General features: G+C 34.6%; 2 long non-coding RNA genes across 7 annotated transcripts; one reads left to right on the forward strand and one right to left on the reverse strand.

The window, feature by feature from the left end:
• Positions 1-490: 490 nt before the first annotated feature.
• On the reverse strand, positions 491-2,660 carry LOC142164679 (uncharacterized). The gene is made up of 2 exons (XR_012695557.1): positions 2,354-2,660; positions 491-1,059 (listed from the first exon to the last, which is right to left on the reverse strand). It is a non-coding gene; the product is annotated as an uncharacterized LOC142164679 (long non-coding RNA).
• Positions 2,661-6,234: 3,574 nt separating this feature from the next.
• Positions 6,235-16,774, forward strand: LOC107821179 (uncharacterized). 6 transcript variants are annotated; one of them, XR_001656082.2, is made up of 7 exons: positions 6,235-6,404; positions 8,357-8,651; positions 8,760-8,843; positions 8,925-8,987; positions 13,962-14,055; positions 14,554-15,774; positions 15,875-16,774. It is a non-coding gene; the product is annotated as an uncharacterized LOC107821179 (long non-coding RNA). The 6 variants fall into 6 exon arrangements; XR_001656081.2 differs by having other exon boundaries at positions 13,979-14,055; XR_001656084.2 differs by having other exon boundaries at positions 13,979-14,055; positions 15,878-16,774.
• The last annotated feature ends 1,376 nt before the right edge of the window (positions 16,775-18,150 follow it).

Genomic DNA, 18,150 nt, shown 5'->3' on the forward strand with positions numbered 1-18,150 from the left:
GTGCCTGGGTTCTGGCTGGAGCTGCTGGTGGCTCCTCTGTGGCAGCTCAAGCGGGTGCTCTGGCTGTACCACATGCGCGTCCTTGGCATCTGTTCTGGTGGCTCTAGTAGGGGGCGTGGGTGCCTGGTCATCTCCGGTAGCACGTGTCCTCACCATCTGTGAGAGAATAGAAGACAAAAGTTTAGAATCTCGAAGTTAATAATCTCGCACGATAAGGAATAAAATGAAGTGGAGTTTTCCTAGCAGTTATATAGCCTCTCGAAGATAAGTACAGACGTCTCCGTACCGATCCGCAAGACTCTAATAAACCGGCTTGTGACTCACGAATCCTATGAACCTAGAGCTCTGATACCAACTTGTCATTACCCTAGTTCTCCCTCAGTGAACTGTCGTGACGGCACCTAGTCTCTACGACTAGGTAAGCCTAACAAATTGTGGAAATGAAACGAAAACATGAAAGCTAACAATTTAACAGGTAAATCTATGGAAGAAGTTTAAAATGCCTCTCGGCATATACAATAAACACTCTCGAACTGAACATAAGTACTCCCAAAACCCGAAATATCATGAATCACAAGCTACAGAAATACATAGTGTTTCTAAACTCCAGACATCTAGCAACCAAGAAAAATAGGAAGTGTCATGCCCCGAACCTAGGGAGGCGTGACTGGCACCCGGTGCCGTGTGGCCCGAGCGAACCACTCTGTAACTTATTCTTTCCTTTTATAACTATCACGGGCCAACATGGCCACAACTCATAATATACAATTGTAAGTGAGAAAATGTTATATCGATGAACCATTGTTCGTAAGACATGAATACATATGGGCCAACAAGGCCTCTGACATACTGTATATAATAAACCTGGGTCTACAAAGCCTCTAAGATTATTTGGCATCAAATAGGATAGGGTACCGGCCTACCCATAAGTCCGTAGCAAAATTCTGACACGATGACTCATAGACTCGGCTGCACTCCGAATGAGGTGGAGTCTTACCGATCATTCGCTAAATGCCAATCTCGTCTGCTATGAGGGCTCGTCAAACTGATTATTTATACCTGCAAACATGAATGCAGTGTCCCCAAAAAAAGGACGTCAATACGAATACTGTACTGAGTATGTAAAAACCTAAGAACAGAATAATTTACAAATGGTTAGTAACTCGCATATGTTCCATAGGAAATTGATATGAAGATTAATAGAGAGATTGTACATAACTGAGACGCAAAAAAAAATCTTTCAAATGCATAGAAATCCATGTAGAAGTAAAGAGATTTATAAGCTATGCACAAAAGTCAAAACTATGGAAGAGTTGGCCACAAAACACTTAATAATAGAGAAAGAACTCTTCCTAATAAATAGAGTACCTTTTTCTTTATTTTCATTAGTCTTGAAGCAAGTAATCTTCTGAGTCTTTTATTAGAATGTTGAAAGGGTGGTTAGAAAATATCATATAATAGTAATATTGGGGAACACCTACAAAATTCTCTCTTTAAGTAAATTTATAAGACGTTCTCTTGGGTGAATTGACGTGCCATCTCTAATTATGTACCATAGGAGATTTCTGTTTAAATAAATTCATGAGATATTCTGATCTTAGTTTATTAATAGTGAAATCTTAAAGGCTTACACCAAAAGAATGCTCCAAAGGATCGATGAGCCTGCTAGCTTTATTTTGTTCATGTCGTATTTAAAGGACATCGAAGAAACATGGGGTAAATGACTAAACTTGTAAGTCTGGATAGCTCCGTAAATCACGAAATATTTATAATGTCATGTATATGCGTGTAAATGTCATGCAATGCATAGGTCTGTACGTACATAATCTCATCAAGCCTCTAAAGGCATACCATCATATCATCTCAGCCACTATGGCCAAAATTATCAACGTATATCAGCTGATCAGGTGATGATGCGTATAACGCCGTAACCTTTTTTTATATCTCAAATTGTTGGATCATTAAGAGAAAAAAACTATTGGTACGAAGTGTTTTCAGAATAGTATAAACATTAACACCTTTATCAAATACTTTAATAGAGACTTAGGAAAAGGCTTAGACATGCTTGAATATCATTCTACAGGAATGAATAACCTAGACATCCTTAACTGTTAAGAGTAGAACCACTTATGGAATAGCATTACGTTTACGTATTGTTACTTGAATCATGCCAAAAGAAAGAAGGGATAACTTTAACATACTCGGACCACTGGACAATATCAAGCAGGCCAGTCAGCTTACAACGCTGCAGCTTGTCAGCAATGACCGAAGTGACTAGTAACTACAATAACCTCAACCCATTTTTATACTAAAAAAAACATAATTTCCAGCAATATCATATTAAAATCCCTACCTTCAGATCTTTTCTTGGCTGCCATTATCGGTCCGCGAGACCTCCTCAGGGAAAAGAATCATTATTGGAGTAGGTAGAGTAACAGGTCATGTTCATAAGAGAGAAAACTCTAGCAGAAGAGCTGCTCCTTAAATTTAACAGGCTAACTGAAGTGGTTTCCCTGAGAGATGAGCAACTCTTTAATGACCAAAGTTTATATTTTGGCTCTATTAAAAGGGTGGCTTCCGTTCATTTGAAAGTACAAAGCTTTTCTTTCTTCAAAGTGAATGTATGACTCACGTTATTAAATCTTTGCCGAACTCACATCTCTAATATTGCCACCTATGTAATAATTGTAAGAGTCATAATGTGTTTAAGGCAAAAGTTGCCACGTTTTGTTTTTATCCAAAATGTTTTGGATAATTACCAATTATCCGCATAATTAAAAATTATCTCAAATTACTTAAAATGTTACTCACTTTTAATACACTTTATACACCTTACTATAATATACTTTACTATCATAGTCATGTGGTACCATATAAATTAATACATACACTATTATTTCATTAAAACATCCATGTAAAAATACATATATTTTCTCAACTTATAATTTTCTTAATCTCATATAAAAAGTAAAAAAATTCGTACTCTTAATTTCTTAACACTTCTTAAATCTTCCATATATGAATAATTTCCTTAGGAGTGGTAAGTAAATTTTGGACTGATGAAATTTAGAGTTTCGAACCGATTGATGTTGAAGAATGGTCGGACAAATTATGATTAGTGAAATACAATTCGAACACAACTCAATTAATTTTTTTCAAAACATTTAGATGGAGTTAAACTGTATAACGTTTAATATGAATATCTAGCTAGGGTAGGTTATTTTTGGAAGTGAGAATAGGTTGTGGCATGTCTAACACATGTTGTCATTGATATGAATTATGAAAGTTCTTGTGAAAATTTCTATTACTAGAAAATTTATCTATTAAGACACAAAATACAAAATTAATTTTGAGTTAGTGTTAAACAAATATACCATTTAGTAGTCACGCTAATCTATTTTTCTTGTGAAAAATAATTTCCATCTTTACAATAAAGAAAATCTCATAAACTTTCTTATATTATGTGTATAATTGAAAGTAGTAATATTAATAACTATATAAAATCATATTTTACAAAACCATTTTTTTACGAAAATGTTCCACTCAAAATACCATATCAAATACATATGTAAAACAGTTTCAATGTTGTTAAACTTACGAGGTGTAACAAAATCTATAACTTAAGGGAGAATAGAGAAGGACTTCTAGGTTTGCGGACGCGGAAGATATACCTCAAAGTCTTTAAGATCACCTCGCCTCACTGAAAATATGGCTGTGAAGAGGTACTTGGATCTGCACACACAAAAACATGTGCAGGAAAGGGCATGAGTACACTACAACGGTACCCAATAAGTGCCAAGCCTAACCTCAGTCGAGTAGTGGCGAGATCATGTCAGGGTCCTACTTGTTTATATATATAATAAGGTAAAATAGTATGAAATATCGCAGTAAAGACTATCAGTCAATGAAAAATGAAATCACAGAAACATCAATTCAGTACACAGAGATAGCAATAAGGGATTTCTCGGGATACCGTCCCGTAGTCCCAAACGTAAATGTACAGAGAATCTCACGAGATACCGTCCCGTAGTCCAAATCATAAATGTGAAGGGGGATCTCCCGTAATACCGTTCCATAGTCCCAAAGTAAATATCCAGTACGAGGGAATCTCCCAAGATACTGTCTCGTAGTCCCAAACTTAAATATACAGGGGGATCTCCCGGAATATCATTCCGTAGTCCAAAGTAACTACACAACTCATTCAATATAAGCAACAGTTCAATAAGGAAAGCCTATAGTTCTAATTAAGCGCGTATCAAGAAGACAAGAAATTCTTACTCTAAACATGCTACACAGAATCCAGGTAGGCAGTTAAAGCAGATAAGATAGTTAAAGCACATAAGCATGCTTTCCTAGCTAAACAAGATAGCTACATATGATAGTACTGCTAAATTAAAGAAAACATAGGTATTTACTTAATAAAAATAGGGTTTTTCCACAAATAGCCCGTGCACGCACTAGTCATCTCACGTGCACGACATTCATATAACAATCAGTACCAAATCCTAAGGGGATTTCCCCCACACAAGGTTAGGCAAGCCACTTGCCTCAAACCAAGCTCAAAATCAATCCGAAATCACGCTCTTGCCACGAGTATCCAATTATGAGTGGCCCAAATTTAATCAAATCAAATCAATTACATAACGTGAATATAGCTACAAGTAACTAATTTAGCTAGTAAATTCAAAGCTAAGACAAGAAAATAGGAAAACGCCCAAAATTTCTCTCCGGCTCACGTCTCGGAATCGGGTAAAAGCCATAAATTAGGTACACCCATTCACTCATGAGTTCACTCGTATAAAAATCATCCAAATCCGATGTTTAATTCCCATTCAAACTTCAGATTTTCAATTGGGAAACTTTTCCCCCCATTTTCAAACTTCCACCCTCAAATTCCTTAATTAGATGACGAATACAACAATTGATTAATGTATTATGACCAAATTAGAGTTAGGATTAGTTACCCAATAGCTTTCCTTCAAAATCCCTCGAGAAATCGCCTCCTACTAAGCTCCAAATCAAATTTTGTGTTATGAAATTTCAAAGCCTCGAAATCCTCTTTTTTGCCCAGCGATTTTCGCATCTGCGCTCATGGGGCCGTATCTACGGTCCCGAACCTGCAAAAATATCAATGCAGGTGCGAAGGTCACTTATCCGGGCTGGGGCTGCATATGCGGTCACTGGGCCGTATCTGAGTCCCCCAACCACACCTACGGTCCAAAATTCGCAGGTGCGAAAACAACAGGTGCAGCAAATCTTCAGCCAATGCCTAAGTCCCAATTCAATCCATTAAGCATCTGAAACTCACCCGAGGCCCCCGGGACCTCAATCAAATATACCAACTAATCCTAAAACATCATAAGAACTTAGTCGAGCCCTCAAATCACATCAAACAACGCTAATATCACGAATCACCCTCCAATCCAAACTTAATGAACTTGAAATCTCAAAATTCTACAACCGATGCCGAAACCAACCAAACCATGTCCGATTGATTCTAAATTTTACACACAAGTCATATTCACCACTATGGATCTATTCCAACTTCTAAAATTGGATTCCGACCCAGATATAAAAAATTCCACTATCGGCCCGAAACTCCAAAAATTCAACTTTTACCATTTCAAGCCTAAATAAGCTACGGACCTCCAAAACACAATCCGGACATGCCCTTAAGCCCGAAATTATCCAACAGAGCTAACGAAATTGACAGAATTCCATTTCGGAGCCGTCTTTACACTACTCTGACTACGGTCCAAATTCTAAGAGATAAACTCTCATTTAGGGACTAAGTGTCTCAAAACACAGCGAAACTCAAAATGAACCATCCCGACAATTCACAATAGTAGAAAAGACACGGAAAAAATAGTTAATTGGGGATCAAAATATTAATTCTCAAAATGACCGGCCGGGTCGTTACATCTTCTATGAAAAATGCATACATAAGAATTTATATATTCAACCTTTGGAATTACATATTATTATACGTTGTGTCATTCTATTTTTACCTTAACCCAAAATATTATATATCTCTCATACCAAGTTCAGAACAACTCATCAATCACAAATTTACCAATATTCAAATATTACTCCGAAAAAAAGAAGTTCTTAATATACAGAAGAGCCTTGGAAGCAGCTGGGCGTTGTCTTGCCAGCTTGCCGACCAAGGTCCTTTTTAGTCATTTCATGTAGCACAATTTTAATACGTGTTGACTCTACAAAGACCTGCACGTGAAATCTGCCTACAACTTGAGGTTGAGAAGGACAAGTGACCGCTTCAATTTCTATCTAATTGTTTACTCTGCTTTTCTCTTCGCCTGTACTCTATGTTTTTCGCTGGTAGTAAATATCATCGAATACCTTTGTTTCTTTGTTCGATCTCTGACCCTCCGGCCAAATTACTGGTACGTTTCTCTTTCACCCACTAAAGTATAGTTGTTTAGAATATGAATTTTTAATATTTAGTTAGTAAACTTATGAATATTATGTATTTTGAAGAAGATGAAATGTTGATCAAGGTAATTTATTTCGGTCATTTAGCAAATCTTTTGTAGTGATCTAATCGCACTGATTTCTATTCTAGAGTTAGATGGGATTATGAATTATTGTATTTTCAAAATTGTAAGATCTCAATTTACTTTCTTTTTTCCAAGTTTGAATTGAATCTGAAAGTAGCGTAAAAGTAACAATGATTTAAGTTTACATATTTGCTCAAGTTCAAAGGATTTTACCCTATGAATTTCACTTACCATGCCAATCACATTAAAATCTTATTTTTCTGTCTATTACCAAAAATTAAGTGATTGTTGAATATTAGAGGTATTAGTGAGTAAATTTGACAAACTATATACAATCTGCTTTTTCTTAGAAGAAAAAGCCTGTTCAGAAACGTAGCTTAAGCATCGGTAGTATGGACAGAGGTAACCAAAGATTTGAAGATTATTGGTTCGAAGTGTCACTAAACAACATTGACTATTTCTGATATTGGGTTCAGAATTCAGTATTTATATATATTTAATAAGAGATATTTTAATATATATACAAGGCTCGGGCCAAAAGCTACTAGGTTCGACCGAATCCATAGCTTATATCCTGCCCCGCCCTCGAGATCTCACAATGCATTTAAAGAGAACCAAGTTTTGTGTCATTTTCATTAGTTAGAAGCTACATAAGTTAATTTAACGTCCAATATTACAAGTAGACAAATCATGAAGGAATTACAAATACACATAATTAAGCACTAGAACATGATTTTGTAGCAGAAAGCATTAATTCCTGAGTATAATCAGAAATAGAATACCTTTTAAAGTAATTAGTTTCATGTTTTATTTTATCACTTTCTTCTACCCATTTCTTGAACTTCTGTATTAGAGAAAGGGGATGCATGAGCGTTGGATAATGGAAAGAAAGTAGAATTGCTCGGGACCTAGTGATCGATTATTTCTTCTTTTGGAATGATCATTTGAATGAATGACCTCCTAATATGGGACCTTAAGCAAGTTTCATTATGTCCCACTAATAAACTCCTCATGATTAAGTCATTTACTTATGGCACAAATTCAGTGACAATTTCTGTTCTGTATCAAGTTTTACTGGATCATAGAGCTTAGCATTCCAAGACTGAGTTTGATGAGGCTGATAGGATGTTTGGTACCAGCTTTTGTATGTGTTATAAAATATAAGTCAATCAGAGGCAGACGTAGGATTTGAGCGTGGCCGATGCACCATTATCTTTAACATAGATATGCCAATTACTAGCGATATGCACATATGGGGCCTTGCAGTGTTTTGATGATGACAATAATATTTTTGCTTCCTTCTCTATTCAATCTGTCCTGTTCCTTTTGTTTCAACTTCTGCGCTTCTTGTTTTGTTTTCTATCAGTTTATTTGGTGATAAATATTTTTTTTTGGGTTTTGATATATCTCTATGAGAGTTACGGCCTGTGTGTATTTTAGACTGATTCTTCTGTTGTTTCCATAATTTATAAACTATTTTGGCATATATTTTGTTATAATTAATTTTTGCCTTCCTAAACGATCAACTTGGTGGTTAATTACACATACACCAAACAGGAAGAAAAAGAAAAACTAATAAAACATTAGGTATATTAGAGGCTCACCTAAAGTGATGGGTTTCATATATTGTAGGAATGTTCCAATATTTAATTTTACGTTGTCTGCTCTGGGTCTCTGCTTATATATTGTCTTTAGGTATATTTGTGTTCTTTTTTACTTTCTTCATTTTGCAATGCAATTTACAATACATTTTCGCTCATTATTGATGGTCAGATTAATTACCTTTTGATTTGTATTAGAGATGTCATGTTAAAAATGTATAGGTTATTCAAATACAGATGCCTATCGATAAAAAAGCCACGGCGCCAAGCTGTCTCTTTCAGAAGAGGAAGCGACATTACTCAGCAGAAAGAGCTTCTTAAATAAAGCTCAAGAGACATGATGTGTATGCAAATGAGTCAGCGGATAAAAAAGAAATGCTTTTATCACAACAACGATCAAAAAATATTGAGTCGACAAGCCAAGGTCTCTTGGTTAAACATACTGAAGTAGCATCATCTTCTGAAGCTGTTGCTGAGTGACCTAGACAGAGAATACTAACAATAGGGGAATCATGTTGCCTTGGTGAAAAAGGTTAGGAAAAGAAATATAACTCTTATGTATATAGAATTTTGGATGTTTTTTTTGGGATTTTAGCTACATATGTATTGTTAATGTTAACATGCGTTCACTTCTATGTAGCCGATAAATCTTGCGCGGACGGCACAACAGTTTGTTCTAACAAAGGGAAGAATATAATTGGCTCCCTTTCTGTATTCGAATATGGTTAGTAACTATTAAAATGCAGTTTCAATTTTAGTTCACTTGAAATATTTCGTATATCATTTATAATGATTTGCATATTAGGTTCCTCATCAAATTCACTCGATGAACGGCGTGATCCTGCGGCATCCATTGTCATAAAAAAAGGTTTGTCTTGGTACTCTTTTAACAACATTAGCCATATATCTTTTCTCAATACTTGTATGATATCCAACAACTTATATACACAGGTTATAGATGAAAGATAATAGGTTGTTGGAATTTCAAACAGTTGCCCAGTAACACAACCATTTTGAAAACTGTACCAAACTATAAATATTGTGGAGCTAAAAGGTTTGAATATGAATCAGCAGGATTTTGCTGTAGTAATGGTTCGGTTAAGTTGACGTCATAAGAAATGCCCAATGAATTATTAAATCTCTACTTAGGCAATACTGAAGAATGTGAACATTTTCGTACCTACATTAGACTGTATAATAATATGTTTGCTTTTCACTTCACTTGGGGTGAACTATGACAAAGTACTAGCAAAAAGAACCACAGAATTTACACATTTAGGGTACAGGGTCAAATGTATCACTTCATAAATGATTGGATTCCAACAAATCGACAACCAAGAAATTTACAGTTGTATTTTTATGATGAGAACACAGAAATATTGAATCGAATGGCTTCCTCGGGTATACTTCGACAGTCGATCATTGCGAAGCTAATGGATATACTAAAGATAAATCCTTACTGTATCTTCTTGAAATCTCTGATACATATTCTGTAATTATCAAACTTTTACATAGCATTGAGATGTGGTTCTGGCTTAGATCAGAGAGTATATAATCTGCCAACTGTGTCAGAAGTAGCAGCATTATGGCTTGAACAAGAAACGAACAACAATATTTATTCACCGCATATCCGAATTTACACTCGCAGTAACAAAAGTCAAATAGTAAATTACTATTATGGTTGATATGATCCTTTGCAATATTCGCTTTTACTTCCTTACGGTCAAAATAGGCGGCATTGTGGTATCCCAAAAATCTTACAGCCTAGGAATAAATTGAAAAAATGAGCATACTACGAGACTGAGCAGCTTCCAAGCCTTTGTAACATGTGTTCAATTAATGGACTACTTGATATGGAAGCTGATGTTTTGCAAAAAGGAAAACGAAAAAGGAATAATGTTTCTTGTCGTGAATACTATTGTTACAAACTGAAGATGAGAGACAATGAGGAAAACGGAGTTTGACATTCTGGCAGATTATTTTAACAATACTCTGTTGATGAATTCATAAAAGTAGAAACTCAGAGATTAGATTTTGCCTCATTTAACCAAGATTTATTTCGGGCTGATGTATTACAAGGACTTCTGGATATCCTGAGACTTGGTGAAAGAGAAGCTTCTAAGATAGAAAAACAAAACTTTCTTCCGACAAGTTTTACGGGAGGTCTAAGAGATATGCGCCAGTGTTATATGGATGCTATTGCATTAGTACAACATTTTGGAAAGCCTGATATATTTCTGACCATGACATGCAATCCCTCTTGGCCTGAAATAAAGGAACATTTGCACACAACAGATGAAACTCAAAATAGGCCTGATTTAATTAGTCGAGTGTTCAGAGCAAAAGTAAAAGAGATGAAAACAGATATATTAAAAAGAAACATATTTGGAAAAGTTGCAGCTTTTATGTACACTATAGAATTCCAAAAACGCAGTCTTCCACATGCTCATTTTCTTGTTATACTTACTGATGACTACAAATTATTGACGCCCGAGGCTTATGACAAATTTGTTAGTGCTGAGGTGCCTGATCCTGATATGAACTCTTACTTGCATAAGCTTGTATTAAACACATGATGCATGGTCCTTGTGGTCATTTGGATCCTACAAATTCATGTATGAAAAGAAATGAGTGCAAATTTAAGTACCCGAAGAGCTTTGCTGATGAGACAACGAAAAGAAAGAACTCATATCCAATTTATAGAAGATGAAACACTGGTAAATCTGTGAAAGTTAGGAAATAATTTCTTGATAACTCATGGGTTGTTCCGTACAATCCTTATCTGCTCTGTAAATACAATTGCCATATAAATGTAGAGGTTTGCTCAGATATTAAAGTTGTCAAATATATATACAAATATATCTGTAAAGGACATGATAAAATTTTGTTTGGCTTACACGAAGATAACACAAATTTACAGATAGATGAGATAAAAGAGTATCGATCTGCTAAATGGGTGTTAGCTCCAGAAGCTCTGTGGCGCTTATTTGCCTTTCTTATTAGCGAAATGACACCAAGTGTTTATCACCTCAAGTTACATTTTTGACGGATTACAGTTTGTCTCTTTTAAAAAAACTGACACAATAGACAGTATCGTGAAAAATCCTATGCTTAAGAAGACGATGTTGACAATTTTTTTGTTGATGAATGAAACAAATAATGATGCTAAACAACTTAAATTATTCTATAAAGATTTTTCACAATACTTCGTATGGTCATCTACCTATAAAATGTGGACCCGACGACAACGAGGTAATGTTATCGACCGCGTTGAAACGTGTCATCCAACAGAAGGAGAAAGATATTACCTTAGATTATTACTAATGAATGTGAGAGCACTAAAATCATATAAAGATCTTCTGACAGTAAATGGAATATGTTGTGACACATTTAGAGAATCTACAGAAAAAAGAGGATTGCTGTATTGTGATAACAGCTTAGTCGAATGTATGTCAGAGGCTGCTTGTTATCAAATGCCATATAGTTTAAGACGTTTATTTACTACAATATTAGTATACTGCAGTCCTGATAATCCAAGAGAACTATAGGAACAGTTTGAAGATTCAATGTCCGAAGACTTTAAGAACCTAGCGAATATAAGGCCAACGGATATCCACCTTGCTATCTTGAATCACATCAATGACATACTACATTCTATGGGACGTGATATTAATGAGTTCAACCTTATTTCAGAAATAATCACATCTTCAAAAATAGCAAATGAAGCAAAGGAAGTGTATTTCGAAAGAAACATCATTGTGAGCGATGAAGATTTATTGTTACATAGAAAATTAAATGCTGAACAAAAAATAGCATACGACATAATTCTCTCGAGAGTATTTGCCAATAAATCTGGAGTATTTTTCATTGATGGTCCTGGAGGAAGTGGTAAGACATTCTTATATTGTGCCTTATTAGCAACTGTGAGATATACCGGATTTGTAGCGTGAGCAACAACAACTTCTAGCATTGCAGCTTCGAACCTGCCAGGAGGACGAATAACTCATTCACGTTTTAAAATTCCGATTAATATCGATGAAAAATTTTCTTGCAATATCAGCAAGCAGAGCTCACTGGCATCTTTTATTCGCGATACACAATTGATTGTATGGGATGAAGTATCGATGGCAAAAAAGCATATGATTGAAGCTTTAGATTCTCTCCTAAAAGATATAATGGAAATAAATATTCTTTTTGGTGGAAACGTTATTGTATTTGGAGGAGATTTTAGACAATCTCTTCCTGTGGTTCGAAGTGGAAAGAAGGAAGACTTCATTCGGCAAAGCATATTGAACTCCGAAATATGGAATGAGCTTGAAAAACTCCAATTATTAGAGAACATGCGTGCAAACACTAATCCCTCTTTTTATGAATATTTGATGCGAATTGGAAATGGAACAGAAAAGATAAACACGGATGACAAAATAGAAATTCCGACATCTTTCATTGTTCCTTATATTACTGAAGAAGAATCGTTGGACCTCTTATTCGACATAATATATCTCAATTTGCATACGTCTTTTCATGATTCTTCCTTTTTAACCTCTCGTGTTATTTTGACGACAAAAAATGACTTTGTTGATGAATTGAATGATAGACTTATAACTCTATTTCCTAAAGATTCTAAGACATTTGTTGCCACTGATGAGACTATTGAACCGAATGATCAAAGCCAGTGTGAGGATTTTCTACATTCATTGAACCCTGTTGGTCTACCTCCTTACAAACTAATCTTGAAAGAAAATTGTCCCGTTATATTGCTGCAAAATTTAAATCCTTGTGAAGGTTTGTGCAACGGTACATGACTGATATGCTGTGATTTTAAGAGTCGTGTGATAAGCGCTAAAATTGCGAGTGGTGATTTTAAGAATACACGTGTATTTATTCCTAGAATACCGTTATTATCTTCAGATGATGAGAAACTACCTATCCCATTTAAAAGAACACAATTCCCACTACGCTTGTGTTTTGCTATGACGATAAATAAAGCAGAAGGACAAACATTAGACTATGTTGAAATTTATTTACGTGAACCAGTGTTCTCTCATGGCCAATTATATGTTACTTTATCCAGAGCAAAGAGTTCAAGCTGTATAAAAATATTAATACGACCACCTACGACAGATAACGATGATGACCATTCTACATATAACATAGTGTATAAGGAAATCATTCAAAAAGCCCTTCTATAACCTTATAGCTTCCTTATTTATATTGCTTATGTGGTGTATATTTAACTTGCTGATTGTTGCTCCTCATTCACTTATTCTTAGAAAATGAAGCAACAACTTTCATTTCTAATTGTTCTTCTTATGTATTCTAATGTTTTCTTTGGGTCTTGAAACAATTTTCCTGCAATTTGGTAGGACGTAAATAAGAGTTAGCTTATTTACCTGCAAATCATTGTAACACTTTTATTCTTCTGATATAGGTTTTTTATGCGCAATATACAGATAAGGATGTTTACATTGTAAAACTCTTCAAGACCCAATCAGTGAAAGCATTCGTGTTCACAAATTTAAAAATACAAAGGTTTATCACATATTTCTGTGATTTTGTAACTATGTAAAGTTGATATGCATGATCCTCACCTCTAGAAAAAATTATGTTTTTAACTCCGCCTGTGTTGAAGTTATACTGTGACACAGCCGGTCCCAAGCCCGGATAAAAGAGGAGGATTTGTTGTTTATTAGCAATGACACTTATGTTTTTATTTTTTGATTCAGCTATACTCAATGTGAACTGCTTTAAATTTAATTAGTATCTTCATCAGTTCCCTTAGATGAACTGTTTGCCATTTATTAAAAAAAGACTTTCTAAATATGTTATATGTTTTCCTCAGTTTTACTTATCTTTCAGGATATCATAACCAAAAGAATTGTACAGGCAACAAAGACTACTGCTGTAAGTTAATGGGAATGGAGACAACTGATCAGGTGAGTTAAATTTTTTTATGAGTAACTCATGTTGGTACTAGGTGTAACTTTGCAAGGAAAGTTTTAAGCTCTATTGTTCAAAATTTGAAGTATTCTTCTACCATATGGTTTTGCTACATATGCCAAACATTGGATCCTTTATGTAGATTATTGGAAAAAATTGCAATGAAAAAATATCAATATCAAAGACAAATTAACTGGAACCATTGCAAATTTGAAACAAGAAATCCTTACCTATATTTTCAAGGTTACATATTTAAATTTGTTCAAGATTTGCAAGCAGACTGATAATTTTCTCATAACATATCTGTGTTAATAATGATTTAAACTCCATAACTCAATTATTGACATGTAGAATTATTCAATCTCAATCATTCCATGAACCAGCAATTTGCTTTAGCTAAGAGATGACTGTTTCTCTATAACACTACAACTGGTAACCCACTTGAATATTTTTGATCAATTTAAACTCAAAACGGATTTGATATTCCTTTGTAGAGTGTTCACTTAGAAGAAACTGGAAGACTTGAAATGGATGTTCGATTCGCTAGCTGCACAATCTCAAAGCAGTGGAGAATACATTCTTCATGGTTATTAGTATTTAAATCACACTATTCTTTTTTAGAAATATGTTGTTTTTTTCATTATTTTGGTGTATGATTTTATTGAGTTTTAATTGAGAATGTTTATGTGGGCCTTCCATTAAGCATTAGTTGTGATTGTAATGTCTAGAGATGTCTTGATATATCTGAGGATGAGGGTTGGTTGAGTTGGTGAAAAGGAAAAGTGAACCATGTGTCAAATTTTGATGACTGAAGAAGAACCCAAGTAGTTAAATAAATATAACTTGTATCTCTTTTGATGCACTTCTCTTTCCCAGAAAGAAGACGTGTGATTAAATGTTATCTGTACTTCTATTTGAAGTGAAAGATTTTAAACCTAACATGAACATTGGCTAACTATATCTTGGCTAAGAAAAAAAAAGGCATTCCTTGTTAATTGAAAGTTATAAAGAATGTTATCAAGTTGACAATAAATATTTTATTACCTTTGCCTATTAGTTGAGCGTGAGCATATATAATGCAGTTGGATTTTAGATGGAAGTAGGGTTAGATTGAGATAGATGGGCAGAAATATGACAATAGCATCATGTCGAGACGATCATACATTTTATTTAAAGCTAATAATGAAGTCATCCCGCCTAATTCATAGTATTTTATTCAACGGTTACATATACTTATCTTTTTGTTCTTTTCGCTAAGTATGTATACTTCTGAGATCTTATTGCTACTATGAACAAAACAAGTCTGGCAGGCAAATTAGTTACTTTGGCAGTGGAAATTATATGATAATCTGACTTATTGAGTACAATCCTACTCAGATTTCTACACCATAAATAAAATGTGAATTTTATAGATGATTTGTACATTTACTGTTACTCTGCTCAAAAGTGGTGTGTGATGTCTTACCATAAGGTCTTTGTCAACTGTGATGTTTTGTTTCCATCCGTATTTTTATTAGAGCATTTATGCTATTTGTCCAACTTCGAGAGACTATTGCCGGTATAGCCATTGGATGCCTTCAGTAATGAAGGACAATAAAGGAGCTTCAGAGTGCTATCATCATGGTGAATGCAAAAAATATTACTGAACCTATTATTATGGAGAAAATTCTACAATATAAATTGAACTTTGGAGTCCTTAGCGCCTCCTCTCCAAGGTTAGTGATTTCTTAATAGCCATTAATAAACTTAGTTGTTGTGCTGCTTAAAATTTGGCATAATATACTGAAAATACTATTTCTTTCCTCCATGCTTCAGTAGGTGGATGAGCTCTTGATCATGATGCTATATTGTGTGATTACTCCCCCGAAGGAGCATGTTTTGCTTGTGTTAGGACATCAAGGTGACCCAAATGAAAAAGAGAGAGTGTGTGTGGTGAATTCTTAGGAATAAAGGTGAACTTCTCTGTGAGATCTTGTTACAAAACAATTCATGTGGGAGGTGAGAGAATGTTCCAAAATGGTTAGAATGACGAATCTGGAAAGAAAGGGGCCCTTACAAAGTGGCCTATTTCACATGCTTAGCATCGCTCAAATCTTATTTAACACAAGATAATATATTTAAAAAGACGTTTCAACTTATGCAATAGGTGTTACATATGCAAAGAGTATATCGCTGGAAACAACCAACTTGTTTTTGCACTATAAGATGGCTTCACAAGTTTGAGACATATTTTTGAACTTATTTAATCTAAAGTGGACGATGCCAAACTCACAGAAGGAGTTATATGTTACGCTTCTACAACTTGAGGAGAAGAGAATAGTGTGACAAAGACTATGCCTTCTTGCATTTGATGTACAATATGGAAATTAAAGAGAGAAATCTTAAATGTTTTGAAGACAAAGCGAAGCCCGTCAGCAAAATTTTATAAATTTAGTTGTTTTTCTGTTGTCCTTTTGGTGCAGGGCAGAATGTTTAAAAAGTGGTGTAAATCTGATAGAATTTCATTAGTTCATTTCAGAGTAGCGAATCTGAAAATGTTTTACTGTAGTTGTATATTATTATACACCGGGTGGTTACTGGGCACAACATTCAGAAATATATTAGTTGAGTAACCCTGGTGTTTACCTTGGTAATGTTTATTCATGAACTTTTTACTTCCACAGAAGTAGATATATAGAATATGTAGTTAAACTTTTCTTTTGCTGCTGACCTGTATTATAATAACTTTACTTTGGTTTGAGCCACCATTAATAAACTCATTGCTTCTACAATATTCATGCTTTCTAAGGACTTCGTACCTTGATATCAATGATTTGCTACTATATCCTTAGCTACCTTGCTACTATTTTCTTTTGTAGGAATGTGTTAGCGATAGATGGTCAATCGGCTTTCATTTGAATAATGAGTTGTTTATACAATAATCGGTTTTCATTTGAATAATGAGTTGTTTATACAATAATATGTCTAAGTCATTTTCTCTATAATCATGTACAGAGATGAGTGACATTTAAAAATAACATTAACAACAATGTACTAAATAGCTGTAAGCCCGAGCTAAATCTCACTAGTAAAAATAGATGCGCACAAAGTTCAACTTCACATGCACCTAATAATTAACAAACAAACCCTAATTGTAGCCTACCGAGAGCTAGAAGGTGAAGGGGGAGGATCCGGAGCAGTACGTGTGACTGAACGATACCATTATTAGTGTTATCACTTTGACTATTACTTGTCGTAGCATTTATAATAGGAATAATCAAAACAAATATTTTTAAGGCCTACATTGAAATTTCAGTTATTGTTTTTGGTCGGAAGTGGTTGTTTACTCAATGCCAACAACATGCTTTTCTTTCTCAGTCTTGCATTGGACACGTTGAACCCGGTGCCAACGCCGCCATAGTTTTTTTCTCAAAACTAGTTGCATGTACAATTTAGAGTGAAATGAAGAAAAAAAAAGATGAATAATAAATTTGTAATTTGTAAATTTTTTGGTACCACTTCTAATAAAATGGTGACCCGATTTGATAATATTATAGGGAGTTCACTGAAAATGAAATGTCACTGGGAATGTGAGATTTTTACGTGTATAATGAGTCTAAATCTAGGCCCTTAAGCCCCCGGTCTGAATTTTCCCATGTATACCAAGTCTAAAGCTAGGATTTTTGGTGCAACTAATGGATCTTTGTGTAATGAGTTAGCAAAACTAACAGGAAGTGGGTTTGGGATGAGCATGATGGGTAAGCTAAATTTCTCCCTTCAATTAAAAGTTTAGCAAACTAAGAACAGTATTTTATATCTTATTTATGCTTTAATATAATTATTTGAACTGTTAGTGAGTGTCGGAGTCGACTCCTCACTACTACTTCTTCGAGGCTAGACTTAATACTTACTGAGTATCGTTGTTTTCGTACTCATATTATACTTATGCATATTTTTGTGCAGGTTCTGAGGCTGGTATTACAAATATTCCTCTAGCAGAGTAGGAGAACTATTTGGAGACTTCATGGTGAGCTGCTTCACTTGATCCGATCCACAACACATGGATTCCCCTTCCCTACTTAGCTATTTTTGTCTATTTATTTCTTTTCAAA

Source organism: Nicotiana tabacum, chromosome 10 (assembly GCF_000715075.1).
Source record: "Nicotiana tabacum cultivar K326 chromosome 10, ASM71507v2, whole genome shotgun sequence".
In the NCBI taxonomy this organism is placed as follows: Eukaryota; Viridiplantae; Streptophyta; class Magnoliopsida; order Solanales; family Solanaceae; genus Nicotiana; species Nicotiana tabacum.